This window comes from Rhinolophus hipposideros (assembly GCF_964194185.1).
Source record: "Rhinolophus hipposideros genome assembly, chromosome: 15".
In the NCBI taxonomy this organism is placed as follows: Eukaryota; Metazoa; Chordata; class Mammalia; order Chiroptera; family Rhinolophidae; genus Rhinolophus; species Rhinolophus hipposideros.
In genome coordinates, this window is record NC_138061.1 from 24,984,857 (window position 1) to 25,007,092 (window position 22,236).

Below are 22,236 nucleotides of genomic sequence, written 5' to 3' on the forward strand. Positions count from 1 at the left end.
TGGACAGCTTTACTGTGTGACTGTGGCAAATGAATTGAGCAAAAGAGGCTCATACTACCCTGTTGTGGCCCATTCTTCTAACTTCAGTTAAGCAAAAGGGCTCAGATTAGTGGAATGGAACTGTTCTTTCAGTTCCCATAAACCATAATGCTCAAAGGACTATTTTCAGATCTTTTAAATTATTTACATCATATTCTATAACATTGAATATAACGTACTTTATTTAATCATCCCCCTATTAATGTCCATTAATTTATATACATATTGACACGTTTATTTCTGTAGAGTAGACTTCTCAAAGTGGGGTGTCTGGGTAAAAAGGTATGTATTTTTACATTTTTAAAGTTTAGGTTTATTGAGGTATAACTTACATGCAGAAAAGAAATTTTGACAAATGTACAATCTATAGTTATATAACCACCATCACCATCAAGATATAGAAGATGTCTATCACCCTAAAAGTTCTCTTATTTCCCTTTGCAGTCAATCTCTTTTCCCCACCTCCAGTCCTTAGGCGTGTCTGATGTGATATTTTACTCTAGATGTCATGGAAATGGAATAATAAAGTGGTTGTGTGTGTCTGATTTCTTTCTCGTAGCATATTTTTTTTGATTCTTTCATCTTGTTGCATATATCAGCATTTCATTGCTTTTTATTGCTGAGTAACATTTTATGTTATGAATAGCCTACAATTTGTTTATCCATTCATCTGTTTGTTGATGGACATTTGTTTTATTTCTAGTTTTTGGTGATTATGAATAAAGCCAGTATAAACATTTTTTCTCAGATCTTTGTGTTGACTTAGGTTTTCATTTCTCTTACGTAGGTACCTAGGAGTGGTGCTGCTTGATTTTATGGTGTGTGTTTAAGTTTATAAGGAACTGTCGGACTATTTTCCAAAGCGACTGTACTATCTTGCAGCCCTCCAGCAGTGTGTGAGAGTTCGTTCCTTCACATCCTCGCCAACAATGAGTATTGTCTGTGCTTTAAATTTTAGTTATTCTAGTGAATATGTAGCAGTATCTCGTGATTTTTTTTTTGCAATTTACCTTATGACTAATTATATTGAGCATCTCTCCAGGTGCTTATTTGCCATCTTTATATCTTCTTTGGTGAACTGTCTGTTCAAGCCTTTTGCCCATTAAAAAAAATTAATGAGTTTGGTTTTTTATTATGGAGTTGTAAGAGTTCTGTATATATTTTGGGCAACAGGTTCTTCATCAGATATGTGATTTACAAATATTTTTTTCTCTCTAACTTGTCTTTTTAATTTTCTTAATAGTTTCTTTCCAAGACCAGAAACTTAATTTTGATGAAGTCCAATTTATGGATTTTTTCCTTTTATCGCCTCCATTAAAAAAAATTTTTTAATGAAGTTTATTGGGGTGACATGGGTTAGTATAATTGTATAGGTTTCAAGTGTACAATTCTATAATACATCATTTATATATTGCATTGTGTGTTCACCATCCAAAGTCAGTTCTTCTTCTATTACTGTATATTTTACACCATATTAATGCATCTTGCCAGATAATTTTCAGAAAAGATTGTAGCAAGTCCCATTTCCACTAGCATTGTACGAGAGTAATTATTTCCTAGCATTCTCATTAGCACTGGGTATTATTGCTCTTTTCAACCTTTTTCAGTCTAACAGGTGAGAACTATTATCTTACTGTTGCAATTTTCTGGCTCTAGCCAGGGTGAGTTCACATATTTATTGGTGATTTGCATTTTGTGTTTTGTGAATTTCTAATCGTAGTCTTTGCCTTCTAAAAAATGGGGTGTTGATCTGTTTCTTATCAGTTTGTAAGTGCTCGTTGTGAATTACGAACGTTAATCTTTTGTCATATGTATTGCAAACCATTTTCCTCCCTGAATGTCATTTATTTTTCAACTCTGTCTTTAATTAAGAACTTTAATCTTTTACTATGACTGGAATTTATGTTTATATATAGTGTGATGGAAGTATATAAGGTTGTTTTCTTCCAAGTAGCTAGCCAACTTTGCATACACTGTTTTTAAAATAAAACATTCTTTTGCCACTGAACTGAAAGATCATATATGTTATATATTATATATCCACATATATTTGTACCTATTTCTGAACAGTATTTTCTGTCATTTTTCTATTCTTTATTTCTGTGCTAATACTATACTGTCTTGATATCTGGTAAGGCTTATTTACCAATCCCTCATTCTTCTTTTTGAGGTTTTCATGGCTATTCTCATATACTTACTTTTGTTGTTGAGTTTGCAGAACCCACCTTTATCTTAGTTAAAATATTTTTATTATTATTAAAATATAGCTAATATACAATGTTATATTAGTTTCAGGTGTATATCATAGTTATTCAACATTTATATATGTACCTATAGAAGTGATCACCATGATAAGTCCAGCAATCATGTAGGACTGTCTCACGCTATCACAATATTATTGACTGTATTCCCTGTGCTGTACATTACATCCTCATGACTTATTTGTTTTATACCTGGAAATTTGGGCATAATTCTTATTCCCATTCGCCCTTCCCTCCTTTTAAAAATTTTCAATTACAGTTGACATTCATTATTATTTTATATTAATTTTAGGTATACAGCATGGTGGTTAGACATTTATATAATTTAAGAAGTGATCCCCCTGACTAGTCTAGTACTCACCCGGCACTGTACATAGTTATTACCTTATTATTAACTGTATTCCCTATGCTTAACTTTACATCCCCATGACTATTTTGTAATTACCAATTTGTACTTCTTAATCCCTTCACCTTTTTCACCCTCCTCCCCAACTCCCCTCCCATCTGTCACCCTGAAAAATCTAGTATCCATCTGACATTGTTCATAGTTATTACAGTATTGTTGACTGTATTCCTTGTGTTATATCCTACATCCTCATGACTACTGTGTAACAACCAGTTTTTACTTCTTAACCCCTTCCCCTTTTTCATCCACTCCAACCCCCCACCCCCAATATGGCAACCATCAAAATGTTCTTTGTATCTATGAGTTTATTTCTCTTTTGTTTATTTGTTTATTTTGTTATTTAGATTCTACATATAAGTGAAATCACATTGCACCTATCTTTCCCTGCCTGACACACTCCACTCAGCACAATACCCTCCAGGTCCATCCTTGCAGCCGCAAATGGCGAAAACCCATTCCCTTTCCAGGCTGAGCAATTTTCCATTGTATATATGTACCACCTACTCTTTATCCATTTATCCATCAATGGACACCCAGGCAGCCCCACATCTTGGCCATTATAAAAAATGCTGCAATGAACATATGCATGCACTTGTCCCCTCGAAGTAGTGTTTTGAGTTTCTTCGGTTAAATACCCAGAAGTGGGATTACAGGGTCCTTCTTTGTCACGTTATAGCATTTGTTTTAAACTGTATTTTGTCTGGTATAAGTATTGCTTCCTCACCTTTTTTTTGGTTTGTTTATTTCCATTTTCATGAAATATCTTCTTCCCATCCCATTACCTTCAGTCTGTGTGTGTCTTTTGATCTAAAGTGAGTCTATCGTAGGCAGCATATGTAAGGGTCTTATTTTCTTCTCTATTCAGCTACCCTATCTTTTGATTGGAGCATTTAATCCATTTACATTGAAAGTAATTGTTGATAGATGTGTAGTAATTGCCATTTTATTATTCATATTTTCATCTTTTTTTTCTTCATCTTAAAGAAGTCCCTCTAAGATTCCTTGTAATACTGGTTTGGTGCTGATGAACTTCTTTAGTTTTTCTTGTCTGGGAAGCTCTTTGTTTGTCCTTTGATTCTAAATGATAGCTTTGCTGGGTAGAATAATCTTGGTTGTAGGTCCTTGCTTTTCATCACTTTGAATATTGCCAATCCTTTCTGGCCTGCAAAGTTTCTATTGAGAAATCAGCTGATAGTTTTATGGGAGCTTTTTTGTAGGTAACTAACTGTCTTCCTCTTGGTGCTTTTAAGAATCTCTCTTTGTCTTTAACCTTTGGCATTTTAATTATGATGTGTGTTGGTGTGGACCTCTTTGGGTTTATCTTGCTTGGGAATCTGCACTTCCTTGTGTGTCTATTTTCTTCTCCAGGTTAAGGAAGTTTCCTTCATTATTTCTTCAAATAGATTTTCAGTTCATTGCTCTCTCTCTTCTCCTCGGGTACCCCTATGATGAAAATGTTGTTATGCTTGATGTTGTCTCAGAGGCCCTTTAAGCTATCCTCATTTTTTGGATTCTTTTTTCTTTTCTGATTGGGCTTTTTCGGCTACCATATCTTCTAAATCGCTGATTAGATCCTCTGCTTCACCTAGTCTATTGTTGATTCCTTCTAATGTATTTTTCATTTTAGTTATTGTAGTCTTTATTTCTGACTGGTTCTTTTTTATATTTTCTATCTCCATTTTTATGTTTCCTATCTCTTTGTTGAAGTTCTCCTTGAGATTATTGAACATTCTTATAACAGTGTTTGGAATTCTGAATCTGGTAGATCGCTTATCTCCATTTTGTTTGGTATTTTTTCTGTTCTTTTATTTGGGACATGTTTCTTTGTCTCCCCATTTTGGCTGCCTCCCTGTGTTTGTTCCTATGTATTAGGTACCATATTTCCCCGAAAATAAGACTGTATCTTATATTAACTGTTGCTCCAAAAGACTCATTAGGGCTTATGTTCAGGGGATATCATCCTGAAAAATCATGGTTGGGCTTATTTTCCAGTTAGGTCTTATTTTTGGGGAAACATGGGAAGACCACTATGCCTTCCAGTCTTAGTAGAGTGGCCTTATGTATTAATAGTAGGTGCTCTGTGGGATACCAACTATTCACCAGAGCTGGTCACCAGAGCTGGGCGCTCTATGTATGTCTCTTGTGTGGGTTGTGTCTGCCCTCCTGTTGTAATTGAAGCTTGGTTTCTGTTTCCACGTCAATGAGAGGGATGGAATCTCAGGCTGATTGATTGTGAAGACTTGTGGTGACTACAGTGGAGGAGCTGTGGTGCAAGGGCTGACCCTACAGAGCAGGGTTCACTTTACCATGGCCCAGGTGCCTGTCCAGTCTGCCCTTTGGGTGTTTCGTCTTTGGAGGTGGCTGAGTGATTGTCTGGCTTGGTTTGAAGCTGGCCACCCGGCTTGCCGGCACTGGGACGTCCTAGCAGTGACCCGCTGCAGGCCATTTTTAGCTGCAGCCTGTGCCCTGCCCAGACCACCTATATGAGCCATAAAACAATCTGCAGATGGCCTCTGCCCATGCTGAGCTTGGAGTTGCCTTGAGAGGCCAAGCCTCGAACTGAGGCTGGCTGTTGCTAGTGCCGGGGTTGGGCCTACTCAGCCAGTGGTACAGTACATACCAAAGCCAGATGCTGCTTGTTTGGATTTTGTGAACCTTTGAGAGCTTTTAGGAAAGTCTGCAACATGAGCTAAGACAGGTTTTAGGGAAAAGCCACTGGTAGTGTCTTGGGTATGCCTGAAAGTTGGGTGGGGTGGGGTCTCAGGGAATCACTAGGGCAGGGCAGATGAAAGGTGATAGCCAGTTTGATGGAGACTCAGATGTGGCATCTGGCTGCATCTGCATGTAGGGAGGGGGAGGGTTCAGCAAAGAAACAATGGCTTCTGCGAGCTCTTCTGTCTGGGAAAAAGCTGCCCCTCTAGCCCTCACCCTGCAGCCAGAGAATTCAGTTCTTCCCGTATGTCCCTGGTGTCTTACAAGCTGCTGCCTCAGTGCTGGAGCTCAGAACGAGTAAGTCCATCAGCTAGTAATTCCCTGTGCAGGCCCTTTAAGAGTAGTGCCTAGAACTGTAGCTGCCCTCCGTCTCACTCAACCACAATCTCGGCTGTTTTTCCTACCTGGAAGTTAAAGGACATCTCTCCCCAGCACCGGAACCCTGGGCTGGGGAGCCTGGGGTTGGGCTGGGACCCTTTGCTTCTTGTTGGGGGAGGGGTGACCTCCACAACCAAGATGTGCCTCTTGATTTTTAATGGTCACACATGGGTGTGGGACCAGCCCTCTCTTATCTCTACCCCTCCTACCAATGTAAAGGTGGCTTCTTCTGTGTATCCATAGTTGTAGGGTTTCAGGTCAGCTAGACTTCAGGCAATTCTCAATGGTGGTTGTTCTGTAGTTTAGTTGTAACTGATGAGGTCCTGAGAGGAGGTGAACACGCATTTACCTACTCTGCCATCTTGACCAGAAATCCCCTGATTGATACTCTTTTAGGATCTTTCTATCCACACAACACACATATACATGAATCATAAACATATAGGAAACAGCACATATTTTATATAAACCAGTTAATATAATGTCTATCATTTTTAAACATATTTTCTCTTGCTGTTTTGTGGACATCTTTATATATCAGAGAACATAGGTTCATATTCTTTGTAATGGCTATATTGCGTAGAATTGCATTGTATGGATATATCATAATTATTGATAGACATCAATAATGTCTGTGTTCAGTGGAGTCACAGTGGAGTGGGAGCAAACTGGGGGACCCACCAAGATTCCTGAGTCCCCTCACTGGGCATGGCAGAGCCTGTGGCAGTGGGTGGAGGTGAGAAGGAAGGTGGGGGAGCACCTGTGGAGCCCACTCGTTGGTATGGGGGATGGAAGAGCTGGGACCTGAATGAAGGGTCGAGGCCCATTCCCTCAGCACCAGCATCTTCCCTCCACCTGCAGGTCAGTTCCGGTCTTCCTTGTTTCCCATCCTCTTGCTTTTCCTAACCACCTTTATGGTCTTTTCCAACCCCTTGATTAAAGTTCATGTGCATTTTTTTTTTTTAAATTTAATTAACAATAAATGGTACTTTTAAAAAAGAAGAAAAAATAATGTCTGTCTTCTATTGATAGACATCATGATTGTCTCTAATTTTTCATGATTATAAACAATAATGTGAGGAGCATCACTGCATATGTCTTTGTACAATCTCTAGAAGTATGAGTGCTATGTCAAAGGAATGCATCAAAATTTTAAATTTACATTCCTTTGACATAGCACTTCCAGAAAGGTCATACCAATTTATACTTACATCAACAATGTATGATAGAACTCATTTATCTTGTCTTCTGCTAATGCTGATTATTTTTCATTCTTTTATCTATGTCAGTGTAATAGACAATAATTGATATGGCATTGTTGTTTTTAATTACATTTCATTGATTACTAGTGAGGTTAACTCTTTTTACATTCTTTACTGTTTGTTTTAAATTTCTTCTTTGAATTGTTTCTTTACCCACTTTTTCATTAGGTTATTGGTCAATTTCTTAGTGAATTATAAAATTTTTTTATATATTAGCGATAGTAATCTTTTGTTAGGTATATTGCAAAAAAATGTATTCTTGGGCTTTTAAAATTTATTTTTGTTCTATAGTTTAGTATTCTGTATTGGATCTCTCTCTCTCTCTCTCTCTCTCTCTCCCCCCTCACTCCTGCCAGGCTAGCATTTTGGGGATGTCTCTGTCTTGCCCTTGGAGTTCCTAGTCCAGAACCAGGTTTTATAGTGGTGTTTGATTCTGCTCTGTGGTGGTATTTGGGGTGTTGTACATCTAGTCTTTGGCCACATAGCCTGCCTGAGTTCTAAGCATTCTGCAACCCCTCTCTCTCTGCCACTTCCCACCAATTGTTGCCTCTGGCAGCAGGCCAGCAGTCCCCTACCCCTTCTCATTTAGTAAGTCGAGCTCTGTCTGGTCCATCATTTCTCCCAGGGCTCTTTTATTTGCATTATCTCTTAACAGTCAAACTACTGGTTGCTACTGTGACATGGGTGAGGTTGGCAGGTTGGGAGTAAGGACTACTTTAGATACAGCAGTCACGGAAGGCCTCTCTTAGCTGAGACTTTCCAGCTCTTAATCAATTGTTAGTATGTTCTAAGCCTCAGTGTCCCCATCATTAATAGATAAGTAATAATATGTGCATTGCTATTCTCTTTGAATTATTTTTGGGAATTATTGTCTCAGGCTGTGTCAAAGCTGGAGGAATAATGTTCTGTTCTTGTATTTGAATAATAAGATAATGAGTGTGAAAATACGTCATAAGTGGTAAGAGATCTGCTTCATCTCTTTATAAATGAAGGAATCATAGTGGTCCTTTGGAGCAGAAATGCACAAGTAGTTGGGCAGCTTTTAATTCCAACTAATGTATTGATTCAACATGTGAATTTTGGAATCACAGAGTCTGAGTTTGACTCTAAAACAGCCACTTACCAGCTCTGTCATCTTGGGCAAGTTTTTTTTTTTTTTTTAATTCTGTCTTTAGCTTTAACATCCTTAGGCATAAAATGGTGACTGTATCTTACCTACCTCAGAGAATTGTTTGAGGATTAAATGACATTATGTAGGTAATGCTTTAGCATAGTGCCTGGCATCCAGTAAGTATTCAATATATGTTGGATTTATTATTGTGATTAATCTTGCTATGCTTTTAAATACAAATATTACTCTTGGGTAGCTCAGTTTCTTTTCTGGTACTGAAATATGTCTACTTTTAAAATGTCAGTTGACATAATAATGGTGAAAACAATCAGAAACAATTTTGAGCTCTGTTTTTAACTTTTGGTATCTTCATGATAAACCTTTCGACCACTCTGAACCTTGGGTTCTCAGTTATCTAGGATTCATGTAAGGATTAGTAAAATAAAACACAAAGAGTCAGTTAGTCCTCTGGAAAATACAGGTCTGAAAATGTGTCATGTGGGATGCATTGTTCACAATTTTTTGGTCAAGCATTTTGAGTTCCTTGAAGGCATAATACTAACTAGATGAATATCACTTGGTATTAGAATTATTTCTGATTACCCTAAATTGAAGCTCTGAGGCTTAGCAGAAAAGAAATCAGAAGGAATTTGACATATTTAAAAATTCAACACAATGAAGAGTCTGTGTAAAAGTTAGTGGTCATACACAAGGGACCAATCATGACTAGACATTCCCTTTTTCTCCAACTGCTTTAGGGTTTTAAGTACAGAAATATACTCTGTTCCTTGTAAGTCCTCTGATGAACCATCACATAAGTGAAAAAAAATTTTTTTACAAACTCAATTTCTTATTTTTAGATTCAACAGACATAAAATTGCATTTCAATAAATATGATCAGAAAAAAGGTAACATAGGAGAAAAGGCTATAACTACAAAAACTACATTTTGTACATTAAAAGCATTGTATTGAAAATTAGTACAAAGAATCACTAAAGGAAGTGCTCATGTTCTCCTTCTCTCAAAATTAGGCTTTGGACCATTGGTGATTGACTACCCAGTTGATGTATGCTTTGTTTTTATGAATCCCAGAATGAGCTTCCTTGTTGTCATTAGTCTTTGCGTTAGGAGACCTGGAGAAATGATGATTATGTCTTCCTTTCTTTTCACCCATTCTCTCTGTTAAAGATGATGTAGGAAGAAGTATTCTGAATTTATTTTAACTTTAGCTCTCCTGTTTTCTCACCATGAGAAACAGTTTCTCATAGGTTCCTTTGTTTAGGCTGATGACATCACATCAAAACATAATTGAGTAAAAGCAATATTTGGACAGTGAATTAAATGCAAACAGCTTCTGCAGGTCTGGTTGAACCCAGCAGTGGATTTTAGAGGGTTTAGGTCAGTGATCTCTAAGATCCAGGCGGGTAGAGGGTGAGGGTAGATAGGCACTTCAAGAGCTGTGCCAGAAAACCCATTGACGGGAGGGGTTTTACTAATAACTAATTATGCAGTCAACTTGTTGGAAGATTATTAGTTTTTTTACCTGTTTTGTTTATTCTCAAAATAGAGTAAGAATTTTCATAATTGAGAGGAATTAATAATGTACCATCATCTGTTAGTTTATTTTTGGTGTATTTCAACATATTGCAGTTCACATGTGACCAGTTAAGTAGATTTAAAGGGATTTTTGAAAAGAAACTGGATTAAATGTAATTCTAATGCCAGCACAAAGGAACAAGAAAATTGTAAAGTTGACGGTTTGTCTTTCAGTATGAAATCTTTGTCATCCACATAATGTGGTAAAATAATCTGACAAGAGGTTGTCCAAAAAAATGTATGAATTATCAAGGAGACTATCTGGAAATTGAGTTGGTGTGTTATTTTTATAATGTGTCTTATGGAACATTTATATAATGCCCAGACATTATTATTATTATAATACTATTTTAAAAATAGCAAAAAAGATTTTTGAACCATTATCAAAATAAAACACAATTTAAAAATGTTGTTTACTTAATTTTTAGCTGATAAAGATTTCTATTTTGACCTGTCTTTTAGAATGTAACTAAAATATTACTGCAGTAAGTAATATTTTATATATATATAATGCATGTAATTATATATTATATATTTTAATACATGCTGTATATGTATATATATTTACATATACAGATGATTTATGATAAAAAAATCTTTTACTGATATGCAATCAAAAAAATTTGGAGGCCAACAACCTATGAAGTCCTTTGTTCCTCAAAGCAGTATAAGACAGTAGATGTGATCAGGAACTTTAGGGTTAAATAGATTGGGGTTTTGATCCTGTACTTAATATCTACTAGTTGTGTGGACCTTGGGCAAACCATTTAATCTCATTCCCATTTGTACAATAGAGAAAATAATATCTTTCATGATTTGTGAGGATTAGATAAACTAATTTATAAAGTGCTTAACAGAAAACATATACTCAATGAATGTTAGCTGTTGTTATTATTAATAAAGAGATTGTTTGTCTTTTAGAGAACCTTCCATAAATAAGCTCATGTCTCAGATACTATGACGATGCAAAATCCCGGCACTGGATCTCAGGGCTGGGGAGCCTGGTGTGGGGCAGGGACCCTTGGCTCCTCAGGGAGACCTCAGCAGCCGAGATATCCCTCCAGGTTTTTAATGGTCACACGTGGGTGTAGGACCAGCCGTTCTGTGTCTTGGCCCCTCCTATCAGTCTCAAGGTCACTTCTTCCTTAGTTATATGATTTCTGTTCAGCTAGACTTACGGCGATTCTCAATGGTGGTTGTTCTATAGTTTAGTTGTAATTTTGACTCTGCCATCTTGACTGGACGTGAAATACACTCTTTTTTTTTTTTTTTTTTTTTTTAATTAATTTTATTGGGGTGACAATTGTTAGTAAATTTACATAGATTTCAGGTGTACAATTCTGTATTACATCGTCTATAAATCCCATTGTGTGTTCACCACCCAGAGTCAGTTCTCCTTCCATCACCATATATTTGATCCCCTTTACCCTCATCACCCACCCCCCACCCCCTTACCCTCTGGTAACCACTAAATTATTGTCTGTGTCTATGAGTTTTTGTTTCTCATTTGTTTGTCTTGTTCTTTTTGGTTTACATACCACATATCAGTGAAATCATAGGGTTCTCTGCTTTTTCTGTCTGACTTGTTTCACTTAGCATTATTCTCTCGAGATCCATCCATGTTGTCACAAATGTTCCTATATCATCTTTCCTTAACGCCGAATAGTATTCCATTGTGTATATCTACCACAACTTCTTTATCCATTCATCTATCGAAGGACATTTTGGTTGTTTCCATGTCTTGGCCACCGTAAACAAAGCTGCAATGAACATTGGCGTACATGTGTCTCTATAGAGAAATGCTTTTATATTTTTGGGGTAGATACCCAGGAGAGCGATTGCTGGGTCATATGGTAATTCTATTTGTAATTTCTTGAGGAACCTCCACACTGCCTTCCATAGCGGCTGCACCAATCTGCATTCCCACCAACAGTGTATGAGAGTTCCTTTTTCTCCACAGCCTCTCCAACACTTGTTACTATTTGTTTTGTTGATGAAAGCCATTCTGACTGGGGTGAGGTGATATCTCATTGTGGTTTTCATTTGCATTTCTCTGATGATTAGCGATGTTGAGCATTTTTTCATATGTCTATTTGCCATTTGTATGTCCTCTTTGGAGAAATGTCTCTTCAGGTCCTCTGTCCATTTTTCAATTGGGTTGTTTGTTTTTTTGTTGTTGAGTTTCATGAGTTCCTTGTATATTTTGGATATTAGCCCCTTATCAGAGGAACTGTTTGCGAAAATCTTCTCCCATTCAGTTGGTTGCCTCATTATTTTGTCAATAGTTTCTTTTGCTGTGCAGAAGCTTTTCAGTGTGAAATACACTCTTAAGAGAATGTCTAAATAGGTCCGGAAATACTCTGAGTTCTTGATTTTAAATTAGGAATATTTTTTCCTAAAATATCATAAAATTATATACATTAATTAAGCTTATTGGGGTGACAATTGTTAGTAAAGTTACATAGGTTTCAGGTGTACAATTCTGTAGTATATCATCTATATATCACACTGTGTGCTCACTACTCAGAGTCAGTTCTCCTTCCATCACCATATATTTGATCCCTTTACCCTCATCTACCACCCCCCTCCCTGCTTACCCTCTGGTAACCACTAAACTATTGTCCGTGTCTGTCACCGTGTACCAAAAAATGGTATTTTATGTTTGACTTGTCAAAAAATTATCTTTCCTTTCTCTCCACATACACTGTGGTATATATTTCAAAAGTGAAGTTACTGATCCTCTACAAACTTATCGGAAATTTGTTTTATGAAAGGGAAAATGACTAACAATGAAGATTTGAAAGATGCTTTTATGAATTTTGGGGTAATTTCAATAGAATTTTTCATGTTTCCTAATCCACTAATAAAGAAGAGATGGAATAAAAATATCATTTTCTTCTGTCACCAGGATTTAAGTAAAATGTACATTTTATCCAGTGAAAGACTTATTTTCAATGGCTAAGTTACATTTACCCCGAACACATTTTCCCAGGATTAGTATTTTCTCAATGCCTTTTGTGAAAATGGGACTCTCTATTTTCTCATCTAGACGAGTCTCACTTCTCCATAGATCTTCACCTGTCCAGTGTTGGAAGGGAGGAGGATACTTCCCATCTATGTTTCCAGGGCATGGAGGACATATGGTATTCCTATCAAGGATGGAGCTTCTGCACACACCCTGAGGAGCAGCTTCCACATTTGGGCTCTGGCTTTCTTTTCTGCTGGGAGGACTTCAGGCTGAAGAGCTGACCAGGAGCTGAGAATGCAATCCTCTTTTCAAGTGGGCCTAGTCAAAAGAAGAGTATGTGCTAAGCAGGAAACAGTACAGAAAACTAATGCTAAGGAGCATGCCTTTTTCTTTTGAAATAGCTTCAAGATAATGTTTTCTTAGGAGGAGAGACCCCCCCCGTACCCCTAAGTAATACCTTTCTGTCTTTGAGTTAAATAATTTTATTCATGATGTTTAAATAGATGTTTGCTTATGACACAAACCTATTTGCTAGTGTATGGTGTCCGGAGAACAAATTGGTCCGCTTTCTTTCAAGGTTTTTTATTTATATGCCTCCTGTCCCTGTCATATCACTTTCTCCAGGCCTATATTTCTTTATCTGCCATATGAGTAGATTTCACAGAATCTGCTTTTCATGGGACCTCACATAAGCAGTCTTGTATTCAACAGTGATATTTACTACTTTTATTTCTTCCAACTTAATTGTGTCTGTGCTGATTCTATTTTTTATTTTTTTTATCATGTGCTGGCAGTACCTAACCTAGTACTGTTAGGAAAATTTTTCTTCATGTCATCTTCAACCTCTTTGTACAAGAGGCAAATGGAAAAGAAGAACAGAGCCCACATTTGTTATGTAGCCAAAATACATTCTGGAGTATTTGGGGGGTATTTCATGCTGCCACTTCTGTTCCACTTTTTTCTTTGGAGAAGAAGAGACAGTAAAGAGCCAGCCTCATACAGCACAAAACCTTCCGGTTTAGTACTGTCATTCCATTCTTGGAGCCACCCCATTTTTGACTGGAAAATAACCCATTTCACCCTGTGCCAGTTGGGAATGACTTTTGTTTGCCTGGCTGAAGTTGTCATTTTAGCATTTTAATACTGTAGGCAAGAATTCCAGGAAACTCATAAAAAGCTAACCAGATAAAAAAATGTTTCCAAATTAAATATAAATTTATAGCTGGGAATGTTATTAGGAACCAAGTCCAACACTGCCACGTTATAGGCTACTTGTTCAAGGTCACATAGTTGCCTCGGTGGAACTAAAATCCAGGTTTTGGATTCCTGAGTTCATTGCTCTGCCCCACTACACTGCAAAATGCTTTCTCTCCTGGAAACAAAATAAGTTCTGTCCAATTGAAAAAGAATGATACAATTCAATAATTAATTCGTGTATGTATTCCAGAAATTCTATTGAGGGGCTGCCCTGTCTCATGCAGAGGTAGGCACTCACACTTGTCGAGGTGAATACGTCGGTGTTTCAAGCTCCAGATGAGCCCACGGTCTGTTGGTGTGATTGGCAGATCCACAATTAACAAGTGCTCTATTCTCATGTGTGGGGACTCAGAGTAACTCTGCCTGGAGAATAGGGATGTGGACATTTTACCTAAGTCTTGAAGGAAGAATGTGAAGTATAAAATGCGTGAGGGGATACAGTTTAATTTTATTGAAAATGGAACGTATCATTTAATCCTTTATGGCCTATGGAGATTTCCAAGTCCCTGTAGTAAAGACACACTTAGAAGAGCATCCAATTTAAGAAGCCACTTCAGGCTAAGAAGATTAAAGCTACAGGAGAAATTCAAGAGGGACTTTTAAATCCTCTTTTGGTCTTTTATCTTTATTTTTGGTGGCTGGGTGGTAGTTCCTAATATGATTAGATTTTAGGCATAGAAAATGGAGAAAAACAATATCCCTTTATTATATACTTTTGTATTTATTTATTTTTGAGTTTTTATAAGAGTTTATTTGGGCCAAAACTGATGACATATGCCAAGGAACAAGATCTCAAATGCTCTTACTCTTGTATTTTTAATAGCATTATAATTAGTTCCCTAGGTGATAATATAAATTAGCCATGAAATATCATTTATAGAGAAGTTGAAAGAAACAGATTTCTAAATCTGAGGGCAATACTGTGTTACTAAAATAAACTATGATTTTTTTCCCCCACTCGACAGTGTCTCTTCTTTCTCTTACTTGTGGGTTGCCATAGATCACTTTCAGTATGCCTTTTCTTTTTCAGTTTATGCCTTTTAGTCTGAAGTTATGAAATACCAGGTTAGTACTTTCCTGCCAATCTCTGAACACAATCAACTTTTCACAGACTCTGATATCCTCTCAGCACAAGCCTTTTTTCCAACTGCCTAGTTTTGTGTCTCTGTATTTCTTTTTTCTTGGCTCTGACTTGTAGCTCAAAATAACAATATCTTCTTTTAACTCTCCAATAGCTCTGAACTATCTCTTCAAGAGAAGACATGTAATGTCACTGTCTGCCTCAGCTATTTATAATTCCTTAATCTAGAGGGAAATACAGCCTGTTTTATTTTACAGGAGTTAGATCTATATTTTTATGTCCTGTTTGAAAAAGCAGAACAGATGTAAGATACTAACAAGGTCTCCTTATAGTTAGTCCTATCGTACTTCTTAGTGGACTATTAATATTGGCAGAAGGCTAGTGGGATGCCTTCTTAGAAAGATGAGTCCAGGAGATACTTAGTATTCACTTTGTTCCCCTTCTTCATTCCAAGAAAACCAAATAAGCTCAGTGTGCAAGTCCCTGGGAGACAGATCTTGAATGTTCATCCAGAAGTTCCATGACAATTCTAATAATATGCTGTTGGGATGTTGAGTAGTCTTTTATCAATCAATCACTCATTAACTGAAAATCAATTTTATATATAAGGCACAATGCCATGGAGAAAAAGCGGTTCTTGATTTCCTAGGTAGGTAAAACAAAGTGTTAAATATTGATTTAAGAATAAATGTCAATATAAAAGTATCATTTACAATTACAAAGTTAATAGCAAATTAAATTGTTACAATTGTAGTATTGGCTCTTTTGGAAAAGGAGTCTATGGAGAGAGCACTAACTCTTTCTAAATTAGCTGAGAAATGATGAAGGGCTAGAAAACCAATGACAGAAAAATTTTAAAAAATTACAGTGTCAGAATAGAAACAGTATATAAAGGTATAGCTAACCTTTCTTTCAGAACTAACATAACTGTTTAAGGGGAAGTTTGAATATTCTGTTGCAAAAGATGCTTAGACTATCATTAGATTAATGTTAGAAAAAAAGGACATTGAATATGTTCTAGGAAAATTAGTGAAGAGCAGTAGATTCTTTAAACATAGGTGTCAAAAAGCTCAGCAAGACTAATATTCTAATTTTTAACATCAACAGTGGGAATTTAGAAAATAACTTCTTTAAGTCTCAGCTTCCTCAGCTATGGGGTAATAATAGTATCTATTTCAGTGGGTTGATGTGAGGATTAAGTAATATGTATGTTTAGGGTTTAGCCCAGTTTATAGTAAGCCCTCAAGTAAGTGGCAACAATTATAAATATTATATAACTAACGTTTGGAAAAACTAGTAGAAGTTTAAAATATAATAAAATTATTTTTATAATTTTACCCTGGTTTTCTCTTATATGAAAATCAGAATTACTCTTCTTATACCAGTTCACAAGAACCCTAGCACTTAAATCAGCTGATGCAGGTTTAAAAAAATGGTTGGTGAAATATTATTGATGAAATATCATTAACTGTCTGTAAGTTTAAAATCTATAGTGTTTATAGATTTTAAACACTATTAAAATCTATGTCAATAGAATGATTGTAAGTGGAGCTTGTTCTAAGATATTTTTCCTTATAAAGATTTCAGAATAGATTTTCTAAATAATAAATGGAGTAGTAAATGGAGTGGTTGGCTCTTTTACTAACTTGTTAAGAACTAAGATTTTCTACCAAGCTAAATACCAGTACAACAGATTATTTTTGCATTCTTTAGTGATAAAGGTCATAAATTGGAATTAATAAACGGGGCACATAAGCACATGTGCAGCACTTATTATATCATATTAAGAAAATCATAAGAGAGATTCAGACTTTGTGAAAGGAAGGATTAAAAAACATTGACGTGAATTTCAGCATATTTGCAAAATATATAGGCCCTCTTAAAATATGAGGTGTGTGTTTTTCACTCAGTTATCTTGTGTCAGAATTTAATGACAAAGAGCTAAAATTGGATTAAATTTGGAAATGGAAAAGATGGACCTCCATGAAAGACAGGCTCAGAGGGAAGAATAGAATCTCCAACAAGTTATGGCCATAAAGCCTTCACCCCCACCCTACCACTGGCCGTTTCTGAGTCTTTGCAACTTCATGAGGGGGACAGTTCCTTTTCTTACCAGCATTTTTGGAAAGCACAAGACCTGAGGTTCAGTCCTAGTTCTTCCACTTACTAGCATTTTGCTGTGCAGAAGCTTTTCAGTTTCATATAATCCCATTTGTTTATTTTAGTTTTTACTTCCATTGCCTTTGGAGTCAAATTCATAAAATGCTCCTTGAACCCAAGGTCCATAAGTTTAGTACCTATGTTTTCTTCAATGCAGTTTATTGTGTCAGGTCTTATGCTTAAGTCTTTGATCCATTTTGAATTAATTTTGGTACATGGTGACAGATAGCAGTCCAGTTTCATTCTTTTGCACGTAGCTATCCAATTCTGCCAGCACCATTTATTGAAGAGGCTGTCTTTCCTCCATTGTATGTTTTTAGCTTCTTTGTCAAAAATTATCTGTCCATATTTATGTGGTTTTATTTCTGGGTTCTCAATTCTATTCCATTGGTCTATGTGTCTGTTTTTCCGCCAATACCAAGCTGTTTTGATTATTGTAGCCCTGTAGTACAAGGAAAAATCAGGGAGTGTGATACCTCCAGTATTGTTCTTTTTTTTTAATATTGCTTTGGCTATTCGGGGTCTTTTGTGGTTCCAAACAATTCTGATGATTTTTTGTTCTATTTCTTTAAAAAATGCCATTGGGATTTTAATGGGGATTGCATTAAATCTGTATATGGCTTTGGGTAATATGGCCATTTTAACTATGTTGATTCTTCCAATCCATGTGCACGGAATGTCTTTCCATTTCTTTGTGTCTTCTTCAATTTCTTTCAAAAATGTCTTATAGTTTTCAGCATATAAATCCTTCACATCCTTGGTTAAGTTTATTCCTAGGTATTTTATTCTTTTTGCTGCAATTGCAAAAGGAATTGTTTTTTCTATCTCTTTTTCTGAGATTTCATTGTTGGTATATAGGAAAGCAATGGACTTTTGCACGTTGATTTTGTAGCCAGCAACTTTACTATATTCATGGATTGTTTCTAATAGCTTTTTGGTGGAGTCTTTAGGGTTTTCTATATATAGCATCATGTCACTTACTAGCATTTTGATTTAGGACACGTCACTTAATTTCTGTGAACCCATTTTCTTATCTGTAAAATAAGGGTAATGATGTCTGTCTAGCTATTAGGATTGTTTTCAAGATTAAATGAAATAATGTATGTAGAAGTACTTTGCAAATTATAAAACCAAAACCCTACTTAATTATGAGTATTATAGTATAGGGATATGCCTAGGTGTTAACTATATTGTGCTTAGGGAAATAGTTTACAAGGAATATTATTGCGAAGTACTTACAACTATAAAACGAAGTTTGTAGCCTTGCAGCAAAATGAAATATTTTTGGCCTTTTTTGAAAAATTTCATTAATGGAGTTAATTAGATTGTGAGAAGAAAATGCTAGATTTTACTGCAAAAGAAAGCTATAGAACTAATTGGAATGGGTCATTTGTTTTCCAGATTTTTTACAGAAACCTAAAAACATACTGAAGGCCCAGAATTTTCTAATATAACCAAAATAACCAAAGGCCTCTTACAGTGTAAAATAGGCTTTGCTGTTTAGCTTTTGTAGGGATTGAGGAGATATAAAAGTTCTTTAATCAAAAGAAGGATGCTTTTTTTTCCTGTGGGAAAGAAAAACATGTTATTCCAGTTCCCACAATTTAGAGAAAATACAATTCCTGGAAAATATTTTAATGTCCCACAGTATGTATTGTTCCCAAATGCAAAAGTTCGATTTAGTTAACTTAGAAGAGATACACTAAATGTTTTCCCCTATAAATTTTCCATTGGAAATAATGAACTGACATTATTTCCAAGGGTTTGTGGAAGTGCCTTGAGCTGAGCACAGTAGGACCACAGCTTGCCATCTTTAGAATAATGGATTAGCTGCGTCATGACATTTATTGACCTGCTTATTAATGATAACAACAATAATAGCTACCACTTACTGAGCAGTTATTAGTTAGTAGGCATTATACATTTATTGGATCTTCTGTTTACCATATAGTCACTTTGAGGGGATGTTATTAGGTGTGTGTGGGGAGGGAGGTTTCATGGTTAAGCAGACTTGGGAAATGCTGAGTTAAAACAATTTTTTATTTCACTGAATGACTTAGAGCCTTTAATATCCTGACATACATGTGAATCTCAACGAGGGGGACATAGACAGTGGTTTCCTCTAACTCTATTTGACCAGTAACCCTTTCTCTCTCCTCTCCCTTTCCACTTCCTCTACATGTCATAAGACTGGGATGATCTAAAGAATCTACTTTCAAAAACACAGTCTGAAAGGATCTTTTGGAAACCTCAGGATTCTTAGCATTTGAGCTCATGCAGGTACCAAAGATGAGAGTAATTTTTGTGTTAATTTAAAGAACCTTTGCAAGGAGAGCTCACAGGGAATTAAAAACCCATAGTGAGTTTTAAGATAATGAACAAAGTAACATGTCCTTTATTAAAAGAGAATATGGTAAAAGGACCAGAAAAAAAAAGATATGGCAGAACTGCAACATTAAGAACATTTGAATTAGGAGACGTAGTAATGACATTCATGCCCTCATAAAAGGGTAAATTAAAAGCAGCTGGGGATGAAGAGACACCACAATAGGGAATGGAGCACAGAATACCAAATGGAACATGTGTCGGAGACTTTGTACTCTTCTTCTCCTTCTTCCTCTTCCTCTCCCCGTTCACTTCCTCCTCCTCCTCCCCCCAACTCCTTTTCTCCTCCTTCAAATCAGAGCAACTCCACTTTTTAAGGAAACAGAATTGGGCCAAAATCACAGCAACTAGTGGCTGTGGCTTTAAAGAACTCTGTTATTTATAGATGGGTAAAGCTCTGAGTAGTCTAGAAATAGACTGGAGTCCTAGGTCTAGTTTTTGTTCTGCATTCTGCAGGTACCAGCTAAGTGGCTCTGGATAAATGACATAATGTTATTTACCGTATTTCACAAGGTTCGGGTTAAATGAGGTAGTGAATATGCTCTGTAGTAGATTAATAAGTTTAGTTGTAGCTCTCTCTGTGTCTCTTTAAAGAATATTTTTGTCACTTATAGAAATGCTGGTCTGTAAATAATATTGCTGATGGCATATTATCATCACAAGAAGAAAATAGTTTTGTGGTTTTTATCCCTAGTTAAGGTCAAATTCAGATGTTTGAATTAAAAGATTCAGGGAGAGTCCTGTGGGAGGGAGGTTGAGACAGATATTCCTGCAGTGGGTTTTGAGGACGAAAGCAATAGTTCTCAGACCTAAATAAGCATAAGCATTTTCTGGGGAACTTGTTAGAAAAATGCAGATTTATAGGCCATAGCCCTAGAGCTCGTGAGTGGAGGCAGGAAATTCTATTTTTACCAATGAGCATCTCAGATGTTTTCGATGCAGATAAATCTTTGATCACAATAAAAATAATTGAGCTGCAACGAATATAAAACTATCATAATAATAGTGGAATAAGATACAATAATGATGTACAGATGAAAGAATGATTTAGAAAATTTCTTAATATTTTCACATATTTGATCATGTGATCAAATTCTTTGAAATAATTTTTTTCTTATCATACTCATATATTTATTGGTTTACGTATTTCTCATTTTTTAACAAGTTATTGAATTTTATTTAGCAATCACAGATATTTAAATTTATACTTGTGAAAGGGGAGTATCCTGGATAATGATTGAATGCTTTGGGGAAGTCTTGTTGCAGTAGAACTTCCCAAATACTCCAGATTCTCCTTGAACATGTTTCCTTATTCATTTTGAGTATATTTTTTTGGGGATTCAGATATGTGCCAGGCACTGGTTTAATTGCTGCAGAATATAACGATGACCATTTTAGAAAGGAAAATAAAGTATATAAATAAAATATATACTCTGATAGATGCTGATAAATGCTATGGAGAAAAAGAAAAACAGAAAAGGGAGCTAGGCGTGCTGGGATAGGTGTTCCATGTTCAGTAGAGTGTTGAGGGGAGAATTCACTAGGAAAGTACATTTGAAGAAGACCTGAAGTAGCCGGAGAGCAAGTCATACAGGTCACGGGTTGACAGAGGGATCTAGATAATTTGATTGAATTTGTGATTTTGGGACGGTTCAGATGATGAACTGTTAGGTATTGTCTGAAGTCAATGGAAAACCACTGGATTTTATTAATGAGAGTATCAGTCTTAAATTTGAAGTTTAAAAGGATTATTCTGCCACCTTTGAGGAGAATGCATAGTATTTAAGATAGGCGGACAGGAGACTAGAACAATGAGACTATTGCAGTCATCTGGGGATAAAATGAACAGGGCTATAGATAGTGGATCTGAAGAAGAAGGGAGAGTCTCGAGTTATTAAGGAGGTAGAACTGAGAAGTCTTGGTGGCTGAGTGTGTGTGTGTGTGTGTGTGTATGTGCGTACACGCGCGCACACACGCGTGTGTGCGCGCACAAGGCGAGGTGGAATTCAGGAAAGGAAGAATGAGGAGTGTAGGATGAGTCTTGGGTTTCCAGGTAGTTGCAGATTGCCACTTTACCAATTTGTCTCCATTTGTATGCAAGCAAGTTCATAAATGTATTTGAATTATTAGTGTGTATAGTTCAGTTCAGTAAAAAACAACAAAAAACAAGAAAAAATACAACAATTTAGTGGCTAAAGACAGTCATTGTTTTGGAATTGAGTGCAGCTTTCTTTCTAATATTCTTACTAACAGTTTTTTAAAATTATCAGCATTAATAGAATCTCAGTTTCATTTTCTCTTTAACTAGGCGATGGGTCTGGAAATGGAAAAAAATCTTGCCCTGGCCTGGACATCAGGGCAATAGCAGACCAGGGAACATAAAGGACTTAAAAGCTAGTTCTTTCCTTAAGTTAGAAAACCACATAGGATCTCACCTGGCTGTGAAGCTCTTCATTTGTTCATGACCTTCATGTGTCACTTCTGGTGTTGTGTGCACATTTAAGAGAAAGGGAGTGCAAATCAAACCAGTCTTAATGAAGGGAGTTTCAGCAGTTCTGTTAGGAGTACGCAGAGGATGCCCTCAGACGCACACCCAGAATTTCCATTGACGTCAGTACTT

General features: G+C 36.3%; 1 protein-coding gene across 1 annotated transcript in view; it reads left to right on the top strand.

The window, feature by feature from the left end:
- Positions 1 to 22,236, top strand: part of HPSE2 (heparanase 2 (inactive)) — a 523,392-nt gene that overhangs the window by 51,561 nt on the left and 449,595 nt on the right. The gene's annotated exons all lie outside the window — the stretch shown is intronic.